Raw genomic sequence first — 24,994 nt, forward strand, 5'->3', positions numbered from 1 at the left:
AGTTTTGTATGCAGATTTTGGAGGATATAGGCTATTTTGTTTTCAGTGTAACATGAGCATCGGGAGTCACAATTGGGAACCGAGATAGACATTGGAAAGATGATTCAGAGAGCCTTCTTGTGACAGTGACCAAAAGTTCCTGTGTGGATGATCAATCTGGTCAATTTGCTGTGTAATCGACCTCCTTGAATTCAATCCTAATAAATCGGTCGCCCATCTTGAAAGCGGACCTGGAGACGTAGTCCATTAGGGACGAACTCCGTAACCAATCTTGATGTTTGGTATCGCTGTGTTTTGCTTCTTTTCACTTCTTTTTTACATCTTGCTTATGTTTATCATCTGTCGTAAAATCTTTCTTCTCAAGCAGTTCTCACGACTTAAGCACTTTAAGTTAACATTCAATTCACTGTTGGCATAATCAATTCTACTTCAGTTTAACATATGATCATTTCAAATCATATAATTTGGTATCAGAGTACGTTGCATTTGAGAATTTGTTAGTGAATGTTAACCAATTCAAAGTCGCAATGTGGAGAAGGAATCCTCGAGGAGATTAATCCAGAGATTGGAAAGCGAAGAGTCATTCATAAGTCCACCATGACAAGATCTGATGCAGGTAAAACCCCTGAAACTAAGATGAGCGATGAACAGTTTCAACAAGAATTCTTGACTATGCAACAGATAATCGGAGAACTTTATGATGATAAGAAGGCGAGAGGTGTAGCTTCTTCTTCAAAGACAACGAAGAAGGACAAAGGTAAAGGCAAGGCTGATAAACCTCCTTCACCTCCGTCATCTCCATCATCATCATCATCTTCTTCTTCTTCTAGTTCAGAATCTGAAACAGAAAAGAAACCTAAGAAAACATCTATTTTGAAACTTGATGTAAAATTTGAGTTACCTATTTATGATGGCAAAATGAAGCCTGAAAAGCTAGATAATTGGATTAAGCAGTTAGAAGTGTATTGTCGTATTTAGAACATTTCTGACGATAAAACGAAAATTCAGTTAGCTACACTTAGAATGGGGGGAACAACTTTAATCTAGTGGGAAAGTAAAACTCAGATAGATGTAAAGCGGAAAGGTAAAGTCATCTCTTCATGGTCTAAGTTTTTAAAAGCTCTTAGGAAACAATTCCATCCTTTAGGATACATGCAGTAAGTTGTTATTGGTTGGCAACATTTGAGGCAAGGTAAAGGGCATAGTGTTCAGGAGTTTACTCAGGAGTTCAGAAAGAAAGCATTGGCACTTGGTATTTCATTGGATACACGTGAAACTTTATTAAAATACATCGGAAATTTACATTCATATTTACAGCATACATTATTGATGTTTAAATGTGATGATTTTGATGAAGTGTGAGTTCAAGCCATACACGTTGAATCAGGTGGTAGACCATTCAAGTTTTCGCAGAAACCATCCAAGCAATTGGAAATCATGGATTCCAAAAATAGCAAGAAGAAGGGAAACCTGAAGGGAAAGAGATCAATGACATCTCAGAAGGAAGGTGAAAGACCTACTTGTACTCATTGCCATAGGATCAAACATGATGAGTCCAAATGTTGGAAACTTCACCCAGAACTCAGACCAAAGAAATTCCAGAAGAAGAAAGGTGAAAAGAATGCCAATACATCAATCCAACAATATTTGGGCTCCGACTCAGGTGATGAAGGTAAAATAACCGCAATGGTTTCAACAGGTAAAACTTCTGATACTGGTTCAAGTTCTAGCACTTCTATACCTTCTTCAAACCGAAATCATCTAACTGAGGATAAACTATTTCACATAAGGATAACTTCTTTTTTGGTCAATTTAGAGTGTCCTAAATTGCTATATTAATTGTCAATCCAGGAGTCATAAACTGTTGAAGTGTGGCGCACTATATGTGCAAGATAACCTATTTCTTACTTTTTGTCGTTTTAGATTTTTTTATTTGTTTTGGGGGTTTTTATCTTTGTTTATCTCCTAATGTGAAATGGAAATTCTAAAGGACAAGTATGAATATAAATTTTCAAGGCAATTATGTCCTTTATAATGATTTCCAAAACTTCAAACTTCATAAGGTCTTAGAACATGCAATGATGACATTAATTCCTAAAAAAAAATAAAAGTGTGCCACTATTCTAATCAAATAAACAGTGAACTATTGATCATGAAACCATTATCCCTGCTGTTGTCTAAATACAAGAGAAATGAATTAAGCTATTGTACTCAAAGAAATCCAAAAACTGCAAGTAAAGTTAAAATCAAATTACATCAATTCATATTCTGACCCCTCGCCAGTTAGTCTCGCTATGGATTTCGAAGGTAATCATAAACAACTTGAGCAATCTGATATCTATTTGCAGAAAAGTAAACTTAAAATCAAATCACATCAATTCATAGTCTGACCCCTCGCCAGTTAGTCTCGCTATGGCTTTCGGAGGTAATCATAAACAACTTGAGCAATCTTATATGTATTTGCAGAAAAATAAAACTAATATCAAATTACACACTCATACTTCAATCCCTCACCATTAATCTTGCTATGGCTTTTGGAGGTAACTGACAATGATATGAGTAATTTAATATCTAAGCTAACTGATAAAGCCAATGAACAGAACTGAAATAAACAAAACAAAACTGGAATTAAAAGCTAAGAAAAGTAAGTCAGCAGAAATACAAGACTGGTTCCATGTCATTAGTCATTGTGGAAACTATATACAAATGCTTGGGCTGCCTACTGTAATCTGGAACAAATACATTGATCAGCATTAACAGCAATGTAAAGAATGTAAAATTATGGACAAAAATGAAACGTTAATACCATAGGAAATGCAATATACATAAGTGAATAACTATGGCATGATAAACATAAATAAATACAACGTGAAACTGTACAACAATAAACAAAACCTCGACGTGTGCAAGGGCCCTCTGTACAAGCTCGGGCAACAGCTATCAACCACGAATTATGCTCAGAAACGGAGTCTTCTCATATATTTAGAACGCAGTCATAACAACGAAATAGTGTCACGACATAGTGGGCTCTTTAACAGTCAACAATATATTCAAAAGACTAACTATTATGCGTATTGAAACACATTATTTATATCAGAAGGCTACATAACTGATTTCCTAAAAACTGCGCTGACAGAGGATACGTGATTGACAACGTCCATGGATCTAGCATCATGGCTACCGTGATAATTAAATCTGTTGAGGGTGGCTGTTGGATTCGCCTTATGGAGTAGTCCACAGGTGTCGACAAGTCCCCAGAGATCTAGGAACGACCACGAAAGTCTTCACGTGTTTGAAAATAGAGTCCTGTTGCTGTAGGACTCCTATATTTGACCACCGCTTGACCACCTTTGACCACGACCTTCTTTGATGAATTCGACTGAGCCAATAGGACTCAGTCCATGTCCACGTCATTTTCAACTTGCCCATGTGGCTCGATTTTCCTGAAGACACCTGCAATATAGACTTTAACAAAAAGGCTGCGGAAAGTTGAACTGGCTGCGGAAAGTGACAAGATTTTGCAGCTTATGAGAAAAAATCTAGTTCAAACAACAAACACAAAACATAGTTAGAAAACCACTTTATGTGCTCTTTTAAACTCAATATGCAATGATGTTGATAGCTTATGAGGTTCAGGTGGATGGGAAAAAGTTTAGGAAAATGTGTAGGAAAAGTGTGGTTTCGGGGCTCAACATACCCCCACTGCGAAGGTGTTGCATGTCCCCATGCAACCAAAATTTTGATCATCCTCCCTTTATTCCATGTGCTCTGAAACTTCTGCCAGTACATCCAACCCTCTTCTCTTCTTCTTTGGTGCTGCTAATATCCTTGGATTCCTCATCAAGCATCTAAGTTTGAGGTTGATCAATGCCCTACTCAACCTCCTGCACTTTCTCTTTAATTTCCTGTTCTTCTTTTGCCATAGTCCAAGGTGTAACATTGTGTTGTCATGAATGATCTTGTCCAATCTACTTTGTTCCTTTAGTGCTTCATTTTCTTGTTTAATGTGTCTGTTTAAGACCTCCAATTCAAAAACTTCTTGTTTCAATGATTGGACTAGAGCTTCTTGTGCTGTGTGAGGTTGAGTGAATGACATGCTTGGACCTGCAGCTGTCTTCTCTAAGGATTCTATATAATCATACATCTCCTGTTGATTTAGGTCTACATCAGGTGTACTCTTCCTGGGGTTGACCCCAAAATCTGGTTGAGAGGGACTGATCTCAAAATTTTGCCGAGAGGGACTCATGTCAACATCTGGTTGTGAAATGGAAGTATGGTGTGGGCTACGGTCAGGAGAGGTTGCTGGAGGCTTTTCTGGGGTTTCCCCTCCCAAATCAATAAAGTGGGGCCCTTTGGTTTTTATTGTCTTTAATTTCCCTTTAAGCCTAGAGCTTCTTCTTACATGCTGTGGACTAGTATCTTCCTCCATACTCTTCTTTTCTTTTCGTTTCTTCTTGGCTGCAACCGCTTGTTTTCGAAGATAAGCTAATCTTTCAGACAATGTTTGGTGGTCTTCTTTTTGAGAAGGCTCTGAAGTTTGATATACAGCTTCTATGTTTCGTTTCCCTTTTGATTTTCCTTGGTTTCTATCCTTGGTTCTTTCCAGCCTCTCTTCTTGATTAACTTCTTTGGTTTTGCTAATAGGAGGGTCTTGAATTCTTACATTTGTCTCCTTCCTCCTACTCCTTCTTGTTGTATTGCTCTCAGGTACGTCGGGTGGCTCTTGAAAGTAGTTTCTCACCAGAAACCATTCCCAGTTGTCCCTCTTTTTCTTCAATTAGAATTTTCACAAGCCCATGATGATACAAGTGGGGTTCTATGTCTTCTATATTCTTTTGGACTGTTGTGCACATCTTTTTCAAGCTCAGCAATAAAAAGTAGGGCATATTAAGGGTTTGGTTTTCTAAAAAGTTCATCAACAACCGGGTATGATACATATACATTGACCCGAAACGGCCCTCACAGGTAATGAACTTTTGAATAATTAACAATAAACTGGCCCACTCCTCTTTTAAAGCATGGACATGAATTCCTTGTTTGAATATAGTTACATCCATACCTGGATTGCATAGTATGACTCTCCAAGCCTTCTCGTCAAAGCTCTTGTTCTTGAACCAACGTTCGCCCTCCTGCGGGAGTTCTGTAGCGGATGCTATGGATGCCTCGGTGATTGTAAACTTGAGGTCTCCAACTTCCACTTCCTGGCCGTTAAAAGGCCTCGCAAAAGTCTTTGTAATTTCCTTGTTTTAGCCCTTGAATTTTTGAATAAACCGTAGCCATCTTGCCTTCTTCAGTATGTTTTTCACTTGCAGTTATCCTTCCAAAAACTTGGGCCCTTCCGGTTCTGCCCTCAACAACAGACCCATCTTTCCTTCTGTTCTTAAAACTCGTCTACGTGAGGAGGGTTTAGCGGAAGTGAGACGACTGGGTTGTGGGAGTACATAGAGTTTATGGAGAAAACCAGTGACTGTGAGCGGAAAACAGAGGACAGGCAGCGGAAGTGAATTCGTGAAATGGGGCGAAGGCTTATGTGAGCAAGGTGGAAATGCAGCTGTGATGTCAATAGAATAGTAGGGGGAGTAAAGTGCATTCGGCAGAATTTTAAATTGGGTGGCTGCAGAGTAGACGCGAACACGTTTATGAAACGACTGCGGATTTTGTGCGGCTGAGAAGAGCCGTAGTCAAACCAACCACGTCCTCATGATTACAGGTGGAGTGTTAAAATGCAGCCAACACAAATTAAATCCGAAGGCTAATCACTAGACCGTTTGGAAAATAAATGCATGGTTCGTGGAGGAATGTCGTGGAATGGTTATGGAGGCTATCACACCAATCATTGCATATAGTGGAGCTTATGGTTTAATAACTATACAAAAATGTGCTTTGATTGCTATTTGAAATAAATTTCTACTCATACCTTGGAATTTTTGCCATTTGTTGTCCATTAACCCTTGATCAATTTCTCCTTGTTGATGCCTTTAGGTGCCCCATGTCTTCATAATATGTCCTCGGTCATACCTGCATTTGATTTCATGATTATTTAACTAACATCTGATTGTCAGTTTTGAAAACAAGAGTGATAGTTGCGGAAACTGGTTTCATCTGCGGAAACTGACACAACAATCATTTGACTGAATGAAGATGGATAAATGATGACTGAATGAATGAGAAGGGTCATAAAAATTTTTATTTGGCCGAATGAAATGAAATGAATGAAATAGAGTGGAATGAAATGAAGTGGAGTGGAGTGAAAATGAAATGGAGTGAAATGAAAATGAAGTGGAGTGGAATGAAATGAAGTGGAGTGGAGTGAAAATGAAATGGAGTGAAATGAAAATGAAGTGGAGTGGAATGAAAATGGGAAAGATTTTTTTTTTTTTTTTGGAAAATATAGGGCGTTAGAAGATTCTAATTTTCGCCCTGTATTTTCTGTATAAGACTGCCAATCTGTGATTGGTTTTTAGGCTTATACATTACTCTCTTTTTTTTGTTTTTTTTATAGAACAGAAAGGAACAAAGGCTAGGCTGGTGGAGAAGAAGGATTCTTCTTCACCAGCCTTATTGCAGAACTATCTTGAAACATTTTGACAAATTCCTCTTTTGAGAGTGGCTTATGATAGACCTTTAATCTGTGGCTATTCACAATAGGAGGAGTTTGAAGTTCATCAATGGTTTTGATTCTTACCGCTCCATTGCTAAAGACTTTGTCAATCTCATATGGCCCAAGCCAATGAGTCTGAAATTTACCTTTGAAGTCTTTAAACTTGGAATCAAATAGCAATGCCCAGTCTCCTTCTTGAAACTTTTTCTCTTTGATGTATTTATCATGCCACTTAGCTCTTTGAAACTAAACTAGATCAGTTCTTAGGATTGCTTCTCGTCTGATCTCATCTAGCTCATTCAACTGCTCCATTTTATGCTTTTGGGCTTCTGATAGATCCATCCCCAACTGAACTGCCATCTTAAAAGTTTTGACTTGGAACTCGATGGGGAGCAGGACTTCTTTCCCATAAACTAGTTCATAGGGAGAATGTCCTGTTGTATTTCTCCATGTGGTTCTGTAGGCCCATAAGGCTTCAAGAAGCCTTTCTGCCCAATCTCTTCTGTGTAGATGAATAGTTTTGGTGATGATGCCTTCAATAACTTTGTTTGTAGACTCCACTTGGCCATTTTCTTGCGGATGGTAAGGAGTAGATTTTCTGTGCTTGATTTTGTATTCTTCCATCAGCTTCTCCACCAGGTTGGATGTGAATTGACTTCCCTGATCTGTCACAATTTCTCTTGGAACACCAAAGCGAGTAAAAATATCCTCATAAAGAAAATTAACAACTGAATTTTCAGTAGCAGAAAATAATGCTTTGGCTTCTACCCATTTAGTGACATAATCAGTACATACCAATATATACTTCTTTTGTATACATGGTGGATTAATAGGTCCAATGAAATCTAAAGCCCATTTTTCAAAGGTTTCGATGAGTACCTGCGGTTGCAATGGCATTTCATTTGAAAGGGTCGGTTTCCCTACTCTTTGGCAGCTGTCACACCTTTTGACATATTCTTTTGCATCTTTGAAGAGGGAAGGCCAATGATATCCTAAAGAGAGGATTTTATAGGCTGTCCTTTTGTCAGCAAAGTGTCCACCGCATGGTTCATCATGACATGCCTTGAGGATGTCAGGAATTTCATCTTCCCTAACACATCTTCTGATCACAAGATCTGGCCCTGTTTTAAACAATTCGTTAGAAATCCATGAATATTTTGAACTCTCTTGAATAATCTTTCTTCTTTCACTAGGAAATAGATGTGGAGGTAGTTTCCCTGTAACCAAATAGTTAGCAATATCTGCATACCAAGGGGTCTTAGTAGTTACTGCAAATAAATATTCATCAGGAAACTTGTCCTCTACAGGAGAATCTTCTTTAGTATTCTGAATCCTAGACAAGAAATCAGCTATTGTATTTTGTTTCCCTGGTCTATCTAACACAGTAATATTGAATTCTTGTAAAAGTAAGAGCCACCTTGTAACTCTTCCATTAGTAACAGGTTTGTTCATTAAATATCTAATCGCAGAATGATCAGTATGAATAAAAGTTTCATAACCTATTATATAATGTCTAAACTTATTGATTGCATGAACAACAACTAAGAACTCTTTTTCAGTTACAGTATAGTTCAACTCAGTGGGAGTCAAATTTTTATTGGTATAGTGAATGGCATAAGGAACTAAATCCTTTTGACCCAACACAGCTCCTAGAGCTGTATCTGAAGCATCTGTAGAAATATGGAAAGGAAGTTTCCAATTTGGTCCTCTCAAGATAGGTGCTTCAGATATTCTTGTCTTCAAAGTTTCAAATGCTGATTGGCAATCAGGATCCCATTTGAATTCACAGTCTTTTGTAAGTAATTTGAAGAGTGGAGATGATATTTTCGTGAATTTCTCTATAAATCTTCTATAGTACCCAGTAAATCCTAGAAAAATTCTAACATCTTTTTGACAATTTGGAATAGGCAACTTGGAGATGACTTCAACTTTTGATCTATCGACTTTAATCCCATCCCCTGAAATGTGATGTCCCAAAACAATACATTCAGTAAACATCATAAAGCATTTTTCATGACTTAATGAAAGGCTTGTTTCTTTACATCTTATAAGGACTTTTTCCAAATTCTCTAATGCCTCTTCAAACGAATTACCATAAACTGTAAAATCATCCATATAAACCTCTACACAATTATGGATTAGATCAGAAAAGATTCCTAGTACTACTCTTTGGAATGTTGCAGGCGCATTACATAATCCAAAATGAAGCACTCGATAAGAAAAATCTCCCCATGGACAGGTAAACGTGGTCTTATCTTGATCTTCAGGTGCTACCTGAATTTGATTATAGTCACTAAAACCATCCAAAAATGAAAAGTAGTTTTTGCCTGCTAGTGTATCTAATACTTGATCGATAAAGGGCAAAGGAAAGTGATCCTTCAAAGTTGCTTTATTCAATTCCCTGTAATCAATGCATACCCTCCATTTACCATTCTTTTTAGGTACTATAACCAAAGGAGAAACCCATCGGCTATTTGAAATTGGATAAATGAAATTTACATTGAGCAGTTTTTGGAGCTCTTCTTTCACTATCTCCCTAAGGTTTGGATTCACCATTCTCTGAGGTTGTCTGATTGGTTTACTGTTTTCCTCGATGTAGATGTGATGAATGCAAGTCTTAGGGTCAATACCTTTCATATCAGTATACTCCCATGCAAATGCAGTAGAATGTTTTTGCAAGATTTTGGTTAGCTCTTCCTGTTGTGACTTTTCCAAATTTTTATTGATATTCAATGTTTTACCTGGAAAAATCTCAATAGCAGAGCTACCAAACTCTTCCATAGAGTAAAGAGACATTTTTCTTGATGATAAATACTCAATGTCAGAATCTAACTGAAATTGTGTGTGGTCATATTCTGAAGATGTTTCAAAGTTTTCTAATGTGTTTAGAATTTGACTATCTTCACTAATTTTAGAAATGGTAAAGACAGGTTGTATAGTGTCCTCATCATCGACCCATTCATTATCTCCTACTTCTGTAATTGCTTTTGCTGGAGGATACAAATTGAACTTCTTTGTCGAATTACCATTAGAAATGTACATATCTCTAGATCTACAACTAATGAAAGCATCAGCTGTGGCTAGCCAAGGTCTTCCTAAGATAAGTGGGTGCCCTCCTAAATTAATCTTGGGAGTCAAAATCATGAAATCTACTGGATATTCCCAAGAATCTAAGGAGACTGAAATATCTTCTAATACACCATCTGGTTTGATTATTGATCTATCTGCAAGCTGCAGTAAGGTAGGTGTAAAAACAAGATTAGGAAGTTTAAGCTGTTCCATAGTCTGTCTACTCATAATGTTGATAGTAGCCCCTAAGTCAATCAAAGTATTTGGAATTTCTACCCCATTTATATGTGTCTTGACAATTGGACTACCGGGATCTACATACTTCTGCATGGTAATTTTTCCCATCATGATATCTGCAATTTTTCCTACCAGGTGGATTCTTCTTGTATCTCTTGGTTTCCTTCCTGGTCTTTTGAGACTCAACTCCTTTATTGTTTTTGCTAGAATAGGAATCTCTCTAATGGCTTGTAGCAAGGGAATCTTGATACAGACATTCTTTAATTCATCTAGGAAATCATAGTCAGGCAACAAGATTTGTTTTTCCACCCCTTTGTCAATTTGTAATCTTTCAGGGAAAGGAGGTGTGGATGAAGATGCAGGTTGCTCAACTATAGGAGTTGTGGGGGTTGACTCTTTTTCTTTTTCTTTTTGAGTGTTTGGGTTTTGAAGAGATGCTTCAGAACCTTTATTGACTTTAAGAGAATCTTCCTCAGAAATACTTTTCTTTTGAGCATCTATAGAAGGTTTTTCTAAAACTCTACCAGATCTGAGTTGTACATCATTGAGAGGAACAATCATATAGGTAGGAAATTGTTGTCCTTCTACCATGTAAGCATTCTGAGGATTTTTATTATTGGGATTTGGCAATGGCTGGGCTGGTAGTTGATTTGTCTTTTGTTGAAATGGAAGCAAGAGTTGAGAATTTGGATTTTGTTGAGAAGGTTGTTGTTGTTGTGGAAATGGTAATGAAAGTTGTGGATTTTGATTTGGAAGTTGTGGAGCTTGTTGATTTTGAAAAGATGGAGGATATTGATAGAATTGAGAAAATCTCCCATAAGGATTTTGCATACCTTGTATCCATGGTTGATATGGATTTTGAGGTTGGGACCAAGGTTGTTGCCAAGAATTCCAATTTGGCGGGGGTTGAAAGTTCATAGGGTTGTTAATCCCTTGATTTTGTTGTCCCCTGCCAATATCTCCTTGAAACAAAACAGAGAGACTCTACTGAATTTGGATCTTCTTAAAAAACAGCTTTGAGCCCAGGAATTGAAGGACAATCCTTGGTCTCATGGCTTTCCGAGAAAATCATACATGTTTCTACAACTTTTGCATCCAAGGGGCATTCGCTTAGAGCATGTTTCTTCCTACATTTTGGACAAAAGATGGCCAAAGCTTCAGCTTCTGCTCTCTTCTTGTTTTGTATTTTAAGGGTGTCTAGTTGTTCACTAAGGCTCCCTAGAATGTCAGTTTTGAACTCATCAAGCATATTGCCAATCTCTGCCCTACTTACTGATCCAGTTGCAGATTTGTTTGCTCTAATAAGAGAAGGATCTCTAGGCCCTTTTCTCGTTTTAGATTTTCCCCTCAAGAGATGGACACATAGTTCTGCTATGTCATGAAGTGGAAGTTAAGAAATATCTCCCTTTGCCATCATGTTTAAAATATCTATCCGTTCATCTCTGATGGCTTTTAATAGAAGGGCTTTCAAGGTCTCCTCATCTAAGTTACTAATTTTTTATCTTTTCAAGTTGTATTGAAATCTTTCAAGTAAATCCTCCAAGTTTTCATCTTCTTTTTGCACCATTTTGAATACCTCATCGTTATGGTTGGTGGGCATGCAATAGTCCAGGTATTTATCAAAAAATGTTTGTTTCATAATTCCAAGTCCTAATAGATTGAGTGACTAATCCCATGAACCATTTCAAAGCAACTCCCTTCAATGTTGAAGGAAACAATTTGAGTTTTTGAGAGTCTTCCATAAAGTCATAAGTTCGGCACATGACTTCAAACTCAAATAGAAATGTTTCAGGATCCTCACTTCGCAACCCATAAAAGTTTGGGAGGACATATGGTGAGATGCTTTTCATTATTGTATGAGTTTCCTCATCAACTATAGGAAATCCAAACGAGTTATCTCCATCCCTATTTCCCCCATTGTTACCTCTACCTCCTCCATTGTTTCCTCCTCCTCCTCTACCTCTACCTCTACCTCCTCCTCCAAATCCGTCTACTACTTCCTCTGTCATGATAGTTTCCTCAGAGTTTTCAAAGTCCTCTGGTTCTTCTATTAATGGCGAATGAGGAGGAATTTCTCCCTCTTCTTCCTCAGGTGATTCTACTTCTTTGATTACAATATGTTCCCTTGTAGAAGTGAAGAAAGGTTCTTTCCCTAGGTCAGATTTGATGGATAGTGTGGGAGAGTCTCCTAATTCAACTGCTGCCCCTTGAATTCCAGGAATCCTAAGGCTGGGAGTGTGAGTTGGAGATGATGGAGGTGTATCTTGTCTATGCCTTGAAGTAGATGGAGTTGTAAAAATTGAACTCTTGGCCCTAGCTATAAACCTTCCCCTAGAATCTCTTGCTCTATGCATGTCATTTTTTTATTTTTATCTTCAAGTTGGGCTAATAATTCTCTTTCTGATCTTCTAGATCACACTAGGTGCAAGAAGAGAGCATACTCAAGAGTTTATTGAACCAATAACTCTCTTTTTTGATCCTCCAGATCACACTAGGTGCAAGAGGAGAGCATACTTTGAGAAGTTATCAATTTTTACCTTCCTTGATTTTTTTTTTTTAAAAGAAATTGGCTACCTAGTTACACTTCCCCGACAATGGCGCCAAAATGTTTGGTCAATTTAGAGTGTCCTAAATTGCTATATTAATTGTCAATCCGGGAGTCGTAAACTGTTGAAGTGTGGCGCACTATATGTGCAAGATAACCTATTTCTTACTTTTTGTCGTTTTAGATTTTTTTATTTGTTTTGGGGGTTTTTATCTTTGTTTATCTCCTAATGTGAAATGGAAATTCTAAAGGACAAGTATGAATATAAATTTTCAAGGCAATTATGTCCTTTATAATGATTTCCAAAACTTCAAACTTCAGAAGGTCTTAGAACATGCAATGATGAAATTAATTCCTAAAAGAAAATAAAAGTGTGCCACTATTCTAATCAAACAAACAGTGAACTATTGATCATGAAACCATTATCCCTGCTGCTGTCTAAATACAAGAGAAATGAATTAAGCTATTGTACTCAAAGAAATCCAAAAATTGCAAGTAAAGTAAAGTTAAAATCAAATTACATCAATTCATATTCTGACCCCTCGCCAGTTAGTCTCACTATGGCTTTCAGAGGTAATCATAAACAACTTGAGCAATCTGATATCTATTTGCAGAAAAGTAAACTTAAAATCAAATCACATCAATTCATAGTCTGACCCCTCGCTAGTTAGTCTCGCTATGGCTTTCAGAGGTAATCATAAACAACTTGAGCAATCTGATATCTATTTGCAGAAAAATAAAACTAATATCAAATTACACACTCATACTTCAATCCCTCACCATTAGTCTCACTATGGCTTTCGGAGGTAACTGACAATGATATGAGTAATTTAATATCTAAGCTAACTGATAAAGCCAATGAGCATAACTGGAATAAACAAAACAAAACTGGAATTAAAAGCTAAGAAAAGTAAGTCAGCAGAAAGACAAGACTGATTCCATGTCATTAGTCATTGTGGAAACTATATACAAATGCCTTGGCTGCCTACTGTAATCTGGAACAAATACACTGATCAGCGTTAATAGCAATGTAAAACATGTAAAATTATGGACAAAAATGAAATGTTAATACCATAGGAAATGCAATATACATAAGTGGATAACTATGGCATGATAAACATAAAGAAATACAACGTGAAACTGTACAACAATAAACAAAACCTCGGCATGTGCAGGGTCCTTTTGTACAAGCTCGGGAAACAACTATCAACCACGAAATATGCTCAGAAACAGAGTCTTCTCATATATTCAGAACGCAATCATAACAACGAAACAGTGTCACGACACAGTGGGCTCTTTAACAGTCAACAATATATTCAAAAGACTAACTATTATGCGTATGGAAACACATTATTTATATCAGAAGGCTATATAACTGATTTCCTAAAAACTGCGCTGACAAAGGACCCGTGAACGACAACGTCCATGAATCTAGCATCATGGCTGCCGTGATGATTAAATCTATTGAGGGTGGCTGTTGGATTCGCCTTATGGAGCAGTCCACAGGTGTCGATAAGTCCCCAAAGATCTAGGAACGGCCACGAAAGTCTTCACGTGTTTGAAAACGGAGTCCTGTTGCTGTAGGACTCCTATATTTGACCACCGCTTGACCACCTTTGACCATGGCCTTCTTTGATGAATTTGACTGAGGCAATAGGACTCGGTCCATGTCCACGTCATTTCAACTTGCCTATGTGGCTCGATTTTCCTGAAGACACCTGCAATATAGACTTTAACAAAAAGGCTGCGGAAAGTTGAACTGGCTGCGAAAAGTGACAAGATTCCGTAGCTTATGAGAAAAAATCTAGTTCAAACAACAAACACAAAACATAGTTAGAAAACCACTTTATGTGCTCTTTTAAACTCAATATGCAATGATGTTGATAGCTTATGAGGTTCAGGTGGATGGGAAAAAGTTTAGGAAAATGTGTAGGAAAAGTGTGGTTTCGGGGCTGAACGCTTGTAAGCACACAAAGATAGATACATTATCTAACAGTGGATCACAGGAAAATTTAATATTTGAAGATTTAGTTAAAAAATTGGGTTTGGAGACACATAATCATCCAAGACCATACCCTCTAGGTTGGCTAAATAAAGAGACTCAGATTAATGTCACAAAGTAGTGTGAGTTAAAATTTGCCATAATAAATAACTACATTGATGAAGTGAATTTAGATGTGATTCCAACAGATATATGTGGAGTAGTGCTAGGATGTGCTTATCTCTATGATCGTGATGCAGTGTTTTATAGGAAAGAGCATAAATATCATCTTAAGAAAGATGGGATTGAATTTATTGTCAGGGCACATAAACTTAAAACACACTTGGATTTAGTTTCAGTTAATCAGATGAAGAGATTAATAAGTTCAAGTAAGAAATATGTACTTATGGTTGTAAAAGAACAACATAAGGATCGACATGATGTTTTTTCAGGTTGTGAATCTCAGTTCAAAGATAGATTGGTTAAAGTGGTAGATTCTTTTCAAAATCTATTTAAGGAACCGAAAAATCTTCCTCCTAAAAGAGAAATACAACATGAAATACAATTAATGTTTGATGCCCCTCTTCCTAATATTGGAATGTATCGACTATCAGTTATAGAGAATGAAGAAATAAAGAAACAAATCCAAGAATTGATTGAAAAAGGTTTTATTCGACCTAGTTCATCTCCATGTGGCTCACCCATAATTTTGGTTCCTAAGAAAGACGAGACATGGAGAATGTGTGTCGACTTCAAGGCCTTAAACAAGATAACAATAAAAAACAGGTATCCTCTTCCTAGGATAGATGATTTACTTGATCAAATGAAAAATGCTGTCTATTTCACTAAGTCAGATTTAAGAAGTGTTATCATCAAATATGCATAGCAGAAAATGACATTTGGAAGACTACATTCAAAACCAGACAAGGTCTATTTGAATGGTTGATAATGCATTTTGGTTTCTGTATTGCACCAACAACTTTCATGCGGTTATGAATGATTTTTTCTGCCCATACATTGATAAATTTGTCATAATATACTTAGATGACATTCTGATTTTCAGTTCCAATATAGAAGAGCATGTTAAACATGTTAAGCGGCTTTTTGAAGTATTGCATAGAGAAAAGTTGTACCTTAAACTTTCCAAATGTGAGTTTGGGAAAACTTCACTGAATTATCCATGTTACATAGTTGGAGGTGGAAGTTTAAAAATAGATCTAGCTAAAATCGATGTGATTGTTAAGTGGCTTTTTGAAGTATTGCATAGAGAAAAGTTGTACCTTAAACTTTCCAAATGTGAGTTTGGGAAAACTTCACTGAATTATCCATGTTACATAGTTGGAGGTGGAAGTTTAAAAATAGATCCAGCTAAAATCGATGTGATTGTTAAGTGGCCAAGACCACAAAATGTGACTGAAGTTAGAAGTTTTTTAGGTGCAATTCAGTATTGGAGAAAATTTATTGCTCAGTTTTCTTTGATTGCTTCATTGTTACATGCTTTGACAGGTTCTAAAGTTCCCTTTCAGTTGGGAGGTAAACAACAAAAAGCTTTTGATACACTTAAGCAAAAAATAGTCACATCACCAATCTTAGCTTTACCAGATATTCAACAACGATTTGAAATTGAAGCAAATGCTAGTGGTTATGCAATGGGTGCAGTCTTACTTCAAAAAGGGAAACCAATTTGTTTTCATTCAGAAACTTTTTCTAAGGTAGTAATGAATTATCCGACATATGATAAATAAATATTCGCTTTGGTTGAAAGTGTTAAGAAGTGGAAACATTATTTAATGGGTAAGGAAATAGTGATTCACATAGATCATCAGCCACTTTAGTAGCTTCAGTCTCAAACTAAGTTGCAACAATCTTGTCATTACAGATGGATGGGGTTTCTTTAGCAATTTCACTTAGTAATTAAGTACAAGAAAGGTGTCACAAACAAAGTAGCTGATATGTTGTCTAGACCATCTTTGAATGCTTCAGTAGTGCTTCATAGTAGTTATTTAAAGCATGAAAGTTATATAGAACAATATAGTACGGATGCTGATTTCAAAGATATTTATGAATCACTAACTCATGGTGCTCAGGTGGAAGAGATCAATTATCATGTTCATGACAAGTTGTTATATCATCTAACTAAGTTATGCATACGACAAACAGAAAGAGTGCATGTTGTCCAGGGAGCACATTCTTCTCTCATTCCAAGACATTTTGGAGTAAGCAAAACAATGGCACAAGTTAAAAGGTATTGTTATTGGCCTCGTATGTATGAAACTATTGCTAAATACATTAAAGGATGTGTGATGTGTTCTACTAGCAAACCAAGCAATTGAAAGATTGGTTTGTACATGCCACTTCCAGTTCCTTTGCGACCATGGGACAATATTTCCATGGATTTTGTTGGAGGACTTCCTATGTCCAGGAGAGGGCATGATTACCTGTATGTTGTGGTTGACAGATTCAACAAGATGTGTATTCTTGTTCCATGCAAAAAGCAAGTGATAGCTGAACATACTGCAAATATGTTCTTCGATTCAGGTATGGGTTCATTTTGGGTTACTTACTTCCATTATTTCTGATCGAGACACTCATTTTGTAGGAGAATTTTGGTCCACTTTATGGGAACTCATGGACACAAAGCTGAAGAAGAGCACAACTTTTCATCCACAGACTGATAGACAAACTGAAGTGGTGAATAGGACAGTCATACATATTCTCTGAGGTTATTGCAGTAAACATCCTAAGTTGTGGGATGAATCTTTACCTTATGTGAAACATGCTTACAATCGAGCCTTACATTCATCAACTAATCGATCGCCATTCGAAACATGTTTTGGGTATCTACCAAAGTCACTGATGGATTTCATGTTCGGTGAAGAGGATAAAGTGGGTGAACATGATGATGCGAACAAAGCAGTTAAGTTCATTCAACATATACAACATATACATGCAGCAATGCAGGATCAATTAGAGAAGAGTCAGGCCAAGTATAAAATGTGCCATGACAAGCATCGAGTCGATCATCATTTTCAGGTCAGCGATCAGGTATGGTTGTATATCAGTTTATAGAGGTTGAAAGGAGAAGGTAAGAAACTGAAACCTATCAGGTATGGCCCTTTCAAGATTATGGAAAAGACTGGAAATAATGCATTTCAATTAAATTTACCTCACATGCAAATTTACTCAGTTGTAAATGTGGAAAATCTGAAATTGTATGAACCTCCGATGATCATGGATCTCGAGGAAGATACACAGATTCCAGCTATTGATGATTTGGCAGCTGAGTATATGAATGAGTTGTAGGAAGATATCATCTTAGACAGGAAGATTCGATCTTCGAGGCGTGGATATCTTGAATATCTTCGAGTAGGACTCAAGGGCATGAATCTGAGCAAGGAAAGTTGGATGGAAATCGGAAAAGTGAGGGAACTGTACCCTCACCTGATATCTTCTTAAAATAAAACTTTTGTGGTCCAAATGCTTTCAAGTGGAGAGGATTGATCCAAGAGGCTCTCATCAGATCAGTTGCACAGGTTCAGTTCATCGTCAGTGTGCAGTTCATAAGCATCATTTAATGGTCGTCAGTAATGTGTGGTTTAGCGATGTGGTCATTGAGTGATGTCACATTGTGACAATTTATTATAAAGACGTTTTGTAATTGATGTACCAAGTCCTAAAAGTCTTGTATTTAACACATTGTATTTAAAAAAACCTAAGCTTGAAAACTAAGTCTACAAACCCTAAACCTAACCCTCGGACCTTTGTAAGAATTGAAAAACACAAATACATTGCAAAATATGTAATAAAAGAGTCATAAACCATATATTAGTCCCCTAACTGCAGAGCTAACCGTGTCGGGAACCGTGTACTATGTGAACAAGGTTCACCAGGCGGAGGTTAGAGCTAACCGCAACATCAAACCGCAGCGGAAAGGAAACTGTAACCGGTGGCATGTGAACAGGTAACTGAACCATGGCAGTAAGCTACAAACTGGGCGAAGGTTACATAACCGCGACATAAAAACCGCAAACATATGAACACGCAAGCAACCGTAGACCGGAACCGCCGGAGGGTAACCACGCAGGTGGTAGTCAGCCAGTCGACCGCCACTGAAACCCGCTGTTCACATGGGAAGTTAGCCAAGAACACACCGTTAGATTAACCGCCAGCGGATTATGTTTATTAGATGGTTTATTTTGGGTTTTTCGTTGAAGTTTTGACTATTTTAATTAAAACCACCTTGTAACCAATACCTAAGGTGCAAATAATGACAATATTGAGGGAAACAAACCCTGATTTCAGCTTATGCATCCCTGAACTCAGCCTAAGGAGTTAGAATGAATCTGGAGGGCTATAAAACCAGTTTTTCTCATTGAAGATGGGGGAGAGTGGTTTTTCAAGTTTTGTATGGAGATTCTGGAGGATATAGGCTGTTTTGTTTTCAGTGTAACATTAGCATCGAGAGTCACAATTGGGAATCGAGACAGACGTTGGAAAGATGATTCAGAGAGCTTTCTTGTGACAGTGACCAAAAGATCCTGTGTGCATGATCAGTTTGGTCAATTTGCTGTGTAATCGACCTCCTTGGATTCAATCCTAATAAAGCGGTCGCCCATCTTGAAAGCGGACCTGGAGACGTAGTCCATCACGGACGAACTCCGTAATCAATCTTGATGTCTGGTATCACTGTGTTTTGCGTATTTTCACTTCTTTTTTACATCTTGCTTATGTTTATCATCTGTTGTAAAGTCTTTCTTCTCAAGCAGTTCTCATGGTTTAAGCACTTTAAGTTAACATTCAATTCACTGTTGGCATAATAAATTCTACTTCAGTTTAACATATAATCATTTCAGATCATATAATTTGGTATCAGAGTACGTTGCATTTGTAGAATTTGTCAGTGAATGTTAACCAGGTCAAAGTTGCAACGTGGAGAAGGAATACTTGAGGAGATTAATCTAGAGATTGGAAAGCGAAGAGTTGTTCATAAGTCCACCATGACAGGATCTGATGCAGGTGAAACCCCTGAAACTTAGATGAGCGATGAATAGTCTCAACAAGCATTCTTGACTATGCAGCAGATGTTGGGAGAACATTATGAAGATAAGAAGGGGAGATATGTAGCTTCTTCTTCAAAGACATAGAATAAGGACAAAGGTAAAGGAAAGGCTGATAAACCTCCTTCACCTTTTTCATCTCCATCATCATCATCATCTTCTTCTTCATCCAGTTCAGAATCCGAAACAGAAAAAAAACCTAAGAAAACATATATTTTGAAACTTGATGTAAAATTTTAGTTACCTATTTATGATGGTGAAATGAATCCTGAAAAGATAGATAACTGGATTAAGCAGTTAGAAGTGTATTGTAGTATTTAGAAGATTTTTGGCGATAAAACGAAAATTCAGTTAGCTACACTTAGAGTGGGGGGAACAACTTTAATCTAGTGGGAAAGTAAAACTCAGATATATGTAAAGAGGAAAGGTAAAGTCATCTCTTGATGGTCTAAGTTTTTAAAAGCTCTTAGGAAATAATTCTATCCTTTAGGATACATGCAACAAGCTGTTATTGGTTGGCAACATATGAGGCAGGTAAAGGGCAGAGTGTTCAGGAGTTTACTGACGAGTTCAAAAAGAAAGCATTAGCGCTTGGTATTTCATTGGATACACGTGAAACTTTGTTAAAATACATCGTTAGTTTACATTCATATTTACAGCATACATTATTGATGTTTAATCTTGATGATTTTGATGAAGTGTGTGTTCAAGTCATACATGTTGAATCAGGTGGTAGACCATTCAAGTTTTCACAGAAACCATCCAGGAAATTGGAAATCAAGGATTCCAAAGACAGCAAGAAGAAGGGCAACCTGAAGGGAAAGAGATCAATGAAATCTCAAAAGGGAGGTGAAAGACCTACTTGTACTCATTGCCATAGGATCGAACATGATAAGTCCAAATGTTGGAAACTTCACCTAGAACTCAGACCAAAGAAGTTCCAAAAGAAGAAAGGTGAAAAGAAGGCCAATACAATAATCTAACAAGATTTGGGCTCCAACTCAGGTGATGAAGGTAAAATAACCGCAATGGTTTCAACAGGTAAAACTTTTGATACTAATTCAAGTTCTAGCACTTATATACCTTCTTCAAACTGAAATAATCTAAATGAGGATAAAAGGGTTGAACTATTTCACATAAGGATAACTTATAAGCACATAAAGATAGATACATTATTTGACAGTGGATCACAGGCAAATTTAATATATGAATATTTAGTTAAGAAATTGGGTTTGGAGACACATAATCATCGAAGACCATACCCTCTAGGTTGGCTAAATAAAGAGGCTGAGATTAATGTCACAAATCAGTGTTGGTTAAAATTTTCCATAACAAATAACTACATTGATGAAGTGGATTTAGATGTGATTCCAGTAGATATATGTGGAGTAGTGCTAGGAAGTCCTTATCTCTATGATTGTGATGCAGTGTTTTATAAGAAAGAGCATAAATATCATCTTAAGAAAGATGGGATTGAATTTATTGTCATGGCACATAAACTTAAAACACACTTGGATTTAGTTTCAGTTAATCAGATGAAGAGATTAATAAGTTCAAGTAAGAAATATGTACTTATGGTTGTAAAAGAACAACATAAGGATCGACAAGATGTTTTTTTCAGGTTGTGAATCTCAGTTCAAAGATAGATTGGTTAAAGTGGTAGATTCTTTTCAAAATCTATTTAAGGAACCGAAAAATCTTCCTCCCAAAAGATAAATACAACATGAAATACAATTAATGTTTGATGCCCCTCTTCCTAATATTGGAATGTATCGACTATTAGTTATAGAGAACGAATAAATAAAGAAACAAATTGAAGAATTGATTCAAAAAGGTTTTATTCGACCTAGTTCATCTCCATGTGGCTCACCCATAATTTTGGTTCCTAAGAAAGACGGGACATGGAGAATATGTGTCGACTTCAGGGCCTTAAACAAGATAATAATAAAAAACAGGTATCCTCTTCCCAGGATAGATGATTTACTTGATCAACTGAAAAATGCTGTCTATTTCACTAAGTCAGATTTAAGAAGTGGTATCATCAAATCCGCATAGCAGAAAATGAAATCTGGAAGACTGCATTCAAAACTAGATAGGGACTATTTGAATGGTTGGTAATGCCTTTTGTTTTGTGTAATGCACCAACAAATTTAGTGTGGGTTATGAATGATGTTTTCCGCCCATACATTGAGAAATTTGTCATAATCTACTTAGATGAAATTTTGATTTTCAGTTCCAGTATAGAAGAGCATGTTAATCATGTTAAGCAGGTTTTCGAAGTATTGCATAGAGAAAAGTTGTACCTTAAACTTTCTAAATGTGAGTTTGGGAAAACTTCACTGAATTATCTTGGTTACATAGTTGGAGGTGGAAGTTTAAAAATAGATCCAGCTAAAATCGATGTGATTGTTAAGTGGCCAAGACCACAGAATGTGACTGAAGTTAGAAGTTTTTTTAGGTGCAATTCAGTACTGGAGAAAATTTATTGCTCAGTTTTCTTTGATTGTTTCACTGTTACATGCATTAATAGGTTCTAAAGTTCCCTTTCAGTGGGGAGGTAAACAAAAAAAAGCTTTTGATACACTTAAGCAGAAAATAGTCACAACACCAATCTTAGCTTTACCAGATATTCAACAGCCATTTGAAATTGAAACAAATGCTAGTGGTTATGCAATGGGTGCAGTCTTACTTCAAAAAGGGAAACCAATTTGTTTTCATTCAGAAACTTTTTCTAAGGAAGTAATGAATTATCCGACATATGATAAAGAACTATTTGCTTTGGTTGAAAGTGTTAAGAAGTGGAAACATTATTTAATGGGTAAGGAAACAATGATTCACATAGATCATCAGACGCTTCAGTACCTTCAGTCTCAAACTAAGTTGCAACAATCTCGTCATTACAAATGGATGGGGTTTATTTAGCAATTTCACTTACTATTAAGTACAAGAAAGGTGTCACAAACAAAGTAGGTGATATGTTGTCTAGACCATCTTTGAATGCTTCAGTAGTGCTTCATAGTAGTTCTTTAAAGCATGAAAGTTATATAGAAAAATATAGTACGGATGTTGATTTCAAAGATATTTATAAATCACTAACTCATGGTGCTTAGGTGAAAGAGATCAATTATCATGTTCATGAAAAGTTGCTATATCATCTGGGTAAGTTATGCATACCACAGACAAAAAGAACACATGTTGTCCAGGAAGCACATTCTTCTCGCATTTCAAGACATTTTGGAGTAAGCAAAACAATGGCACAAGTTCAAAGGTATTGTTACTGGCCTCATATGTATGAAATTGCTGCTAAATACATTAAAGGATGTGTGATGTGTTCTACCAGCAAACCATGCAATCGAAAGATTGGTTTGTACATGCCACTTCCAGTTCCTTTTCAACCATGGGACAATATTTCTATGGATTTTGTTGGAGGACTTCCTATGTCCAAGAGAGCGCTTGATTACCTATATGTTGTGGTTGAAAGATTCAACAAGATGTGTATTATTGTTCCATGCAAAAAGCGAGTGACAGCTGAACAGACTGCAAAGATGTTCTTCGATCAGGTATGGGTTCATTTTGGGTTACCTACTTCCATTATTTCTGATCGAGACACTCATTTTGTAGGAGAATTTTGGTCCACTTTATGGGAACTCATGGACACAAAGCTGAAGAAGAGCACAACTTTTCATCCATAGACCGACGAACAAACAAAAGTGGTGAACAGGAAAGTCATACATATTCTTCGAGGTTATTGCAGTAAACATCCTAAGTTGTGGGATGAATCTTTACCTTACATGCAACATGCTTACAATCGAGCCTTACATTCATCAACTAATCGATCGCCATTCAAAACATGTTTTGGGTATCTATCGAAGTCAATGATGGATATCATGTTCGGTGAAGAGGATAAAGTGGGTGAACATGATGATGCGAACAAAGCAGTCAAGTTCATTCAACGGATACAACAGATACATGCAGCAGTGCAAGATCAGTTAGAGAAGAGTCAGGCCAAGTATAAAATGTGCCATGACAAGCATCGAGTTGATCATCATTTTCAGGTCGGTGATCAGGTATGGTTGTATATCAGTAAAGATGGGTTGAAAGGAGAAGGTAAGAAACAAAAACCTATTAGGTATGGCCCTTTCAAGATTATGGAAAAGATTGGAAATAATGCATTTCGATTAAATTTACCTCCTTACATGCGAATTTACTCAGTTGTAAATGTGGAAAATCTGAAATTGTATGAACCTCCGATGATCATGGATCTCAAGGAAGATACACAGATTTCGACTATTGATGATTTACACCTGAGTATATGAATGAGTTGCAGGAAGATATCGTCTTGGACAGGATGTTTCGATCTTTGAGGTGTGGATATGTTGAATATCTTCGAGTAGGACTCAAGGGCATGAATCCGAGCAAGGCAAGGTGGACGGAAATAAGAAAAGTGAGGGAACTATACCCTCACCTGATATCTGCTTAAAATCAAACTTTTGTGGTCCAAAAGCTTTCAAGTGGAGAGGATTGATCCAGGAGGATCTCGTCAGATCAGTTGCACAAGTTCAGTTCATCATCAGCATGCAGTTCATGGGCATCGTTTAGTCGTTGTCAGTAATGTGTGGTTCCGTGATGTGGTCATTGGGTGATGTCATATTGTGAAAAGGGTTTTGTAATTGATGTACCAAGTCCTAATTGACTTTTATTCAACACACTGTATTAAAAAAAACCTAAGCTTGACACCTAAGTCTACAAACCCTAAACCTAACCCTTGGACCTTTGTAAACATTGCAAACATAAATACATTGCAAAATATGTAATAAAACAGTCATAAACCATATATCAGTCCCCTAACCGCAAAGTTAAGTGCATCGGGAACTGCGTGCTGTGTGAACAAGGTTCATCGGGCGGAGTTTAGAGCTAACTGCAACATCAAACATCAGTGGAAAGGGAAACCGTAACCGGTGGCATGTGTTGAGTCTTGAAAATGTCATTCATTTCCATTACACTTTCACTATTATGTCCATTATATCACCTCCATTTCACTACTATGTCACGACATTCATCCCACTTTCATTATCGTTGGGCCACATTTATGTTTTTCCAAACTTTATTAATTCTAAGCTTTTTAAGTGAATTTGTGGTTAAAAATTAGAAAATAATGTGCATATGCTTATACCTAACAAATGGGTTGAGATTGTCGACATGTGTAGGTTGAAAGGAGGTTTCTAGAAGACCCTTATGTGGCACTCTAAGGCCAAATTCGAATTTGAATGGAAAGAATCATGGGATCATGAGGATATGTGTCACATCTCCTAATTATATTGTAACTCTAAGAAGACATGTTTCTTATCAGTTCCTATATTGATTAGGACTCTAGAGGTAGAGGGAGAGATTCATGGACTCTCATTAATGAGATGGCTTGTAATCTTTTTGTATAAATAGGAGATCTCTCTCCTTCATTTGTTAGCTTGTAAGTTCTTAAGTTCTTAAGCTTGTTAGCTTGTGAG

The sequence above is a fragment of the Pinus tabuliformis genome, chromosome 7 (genome assembly GCF_031772625.1).
Source record: "Pinus tabuliformis cultivar Carrire ecotype Pingquan chromosome 7, CPIR1, whole genome shotgun sequence".
In the NCBI taxonomy this organism is placed as follows: Eukaryota; Viridiplantae; Streptophyta; class Pinopsida; order Pinales; family Pinaceae; genus Pinus; species Pinus tabuliformis.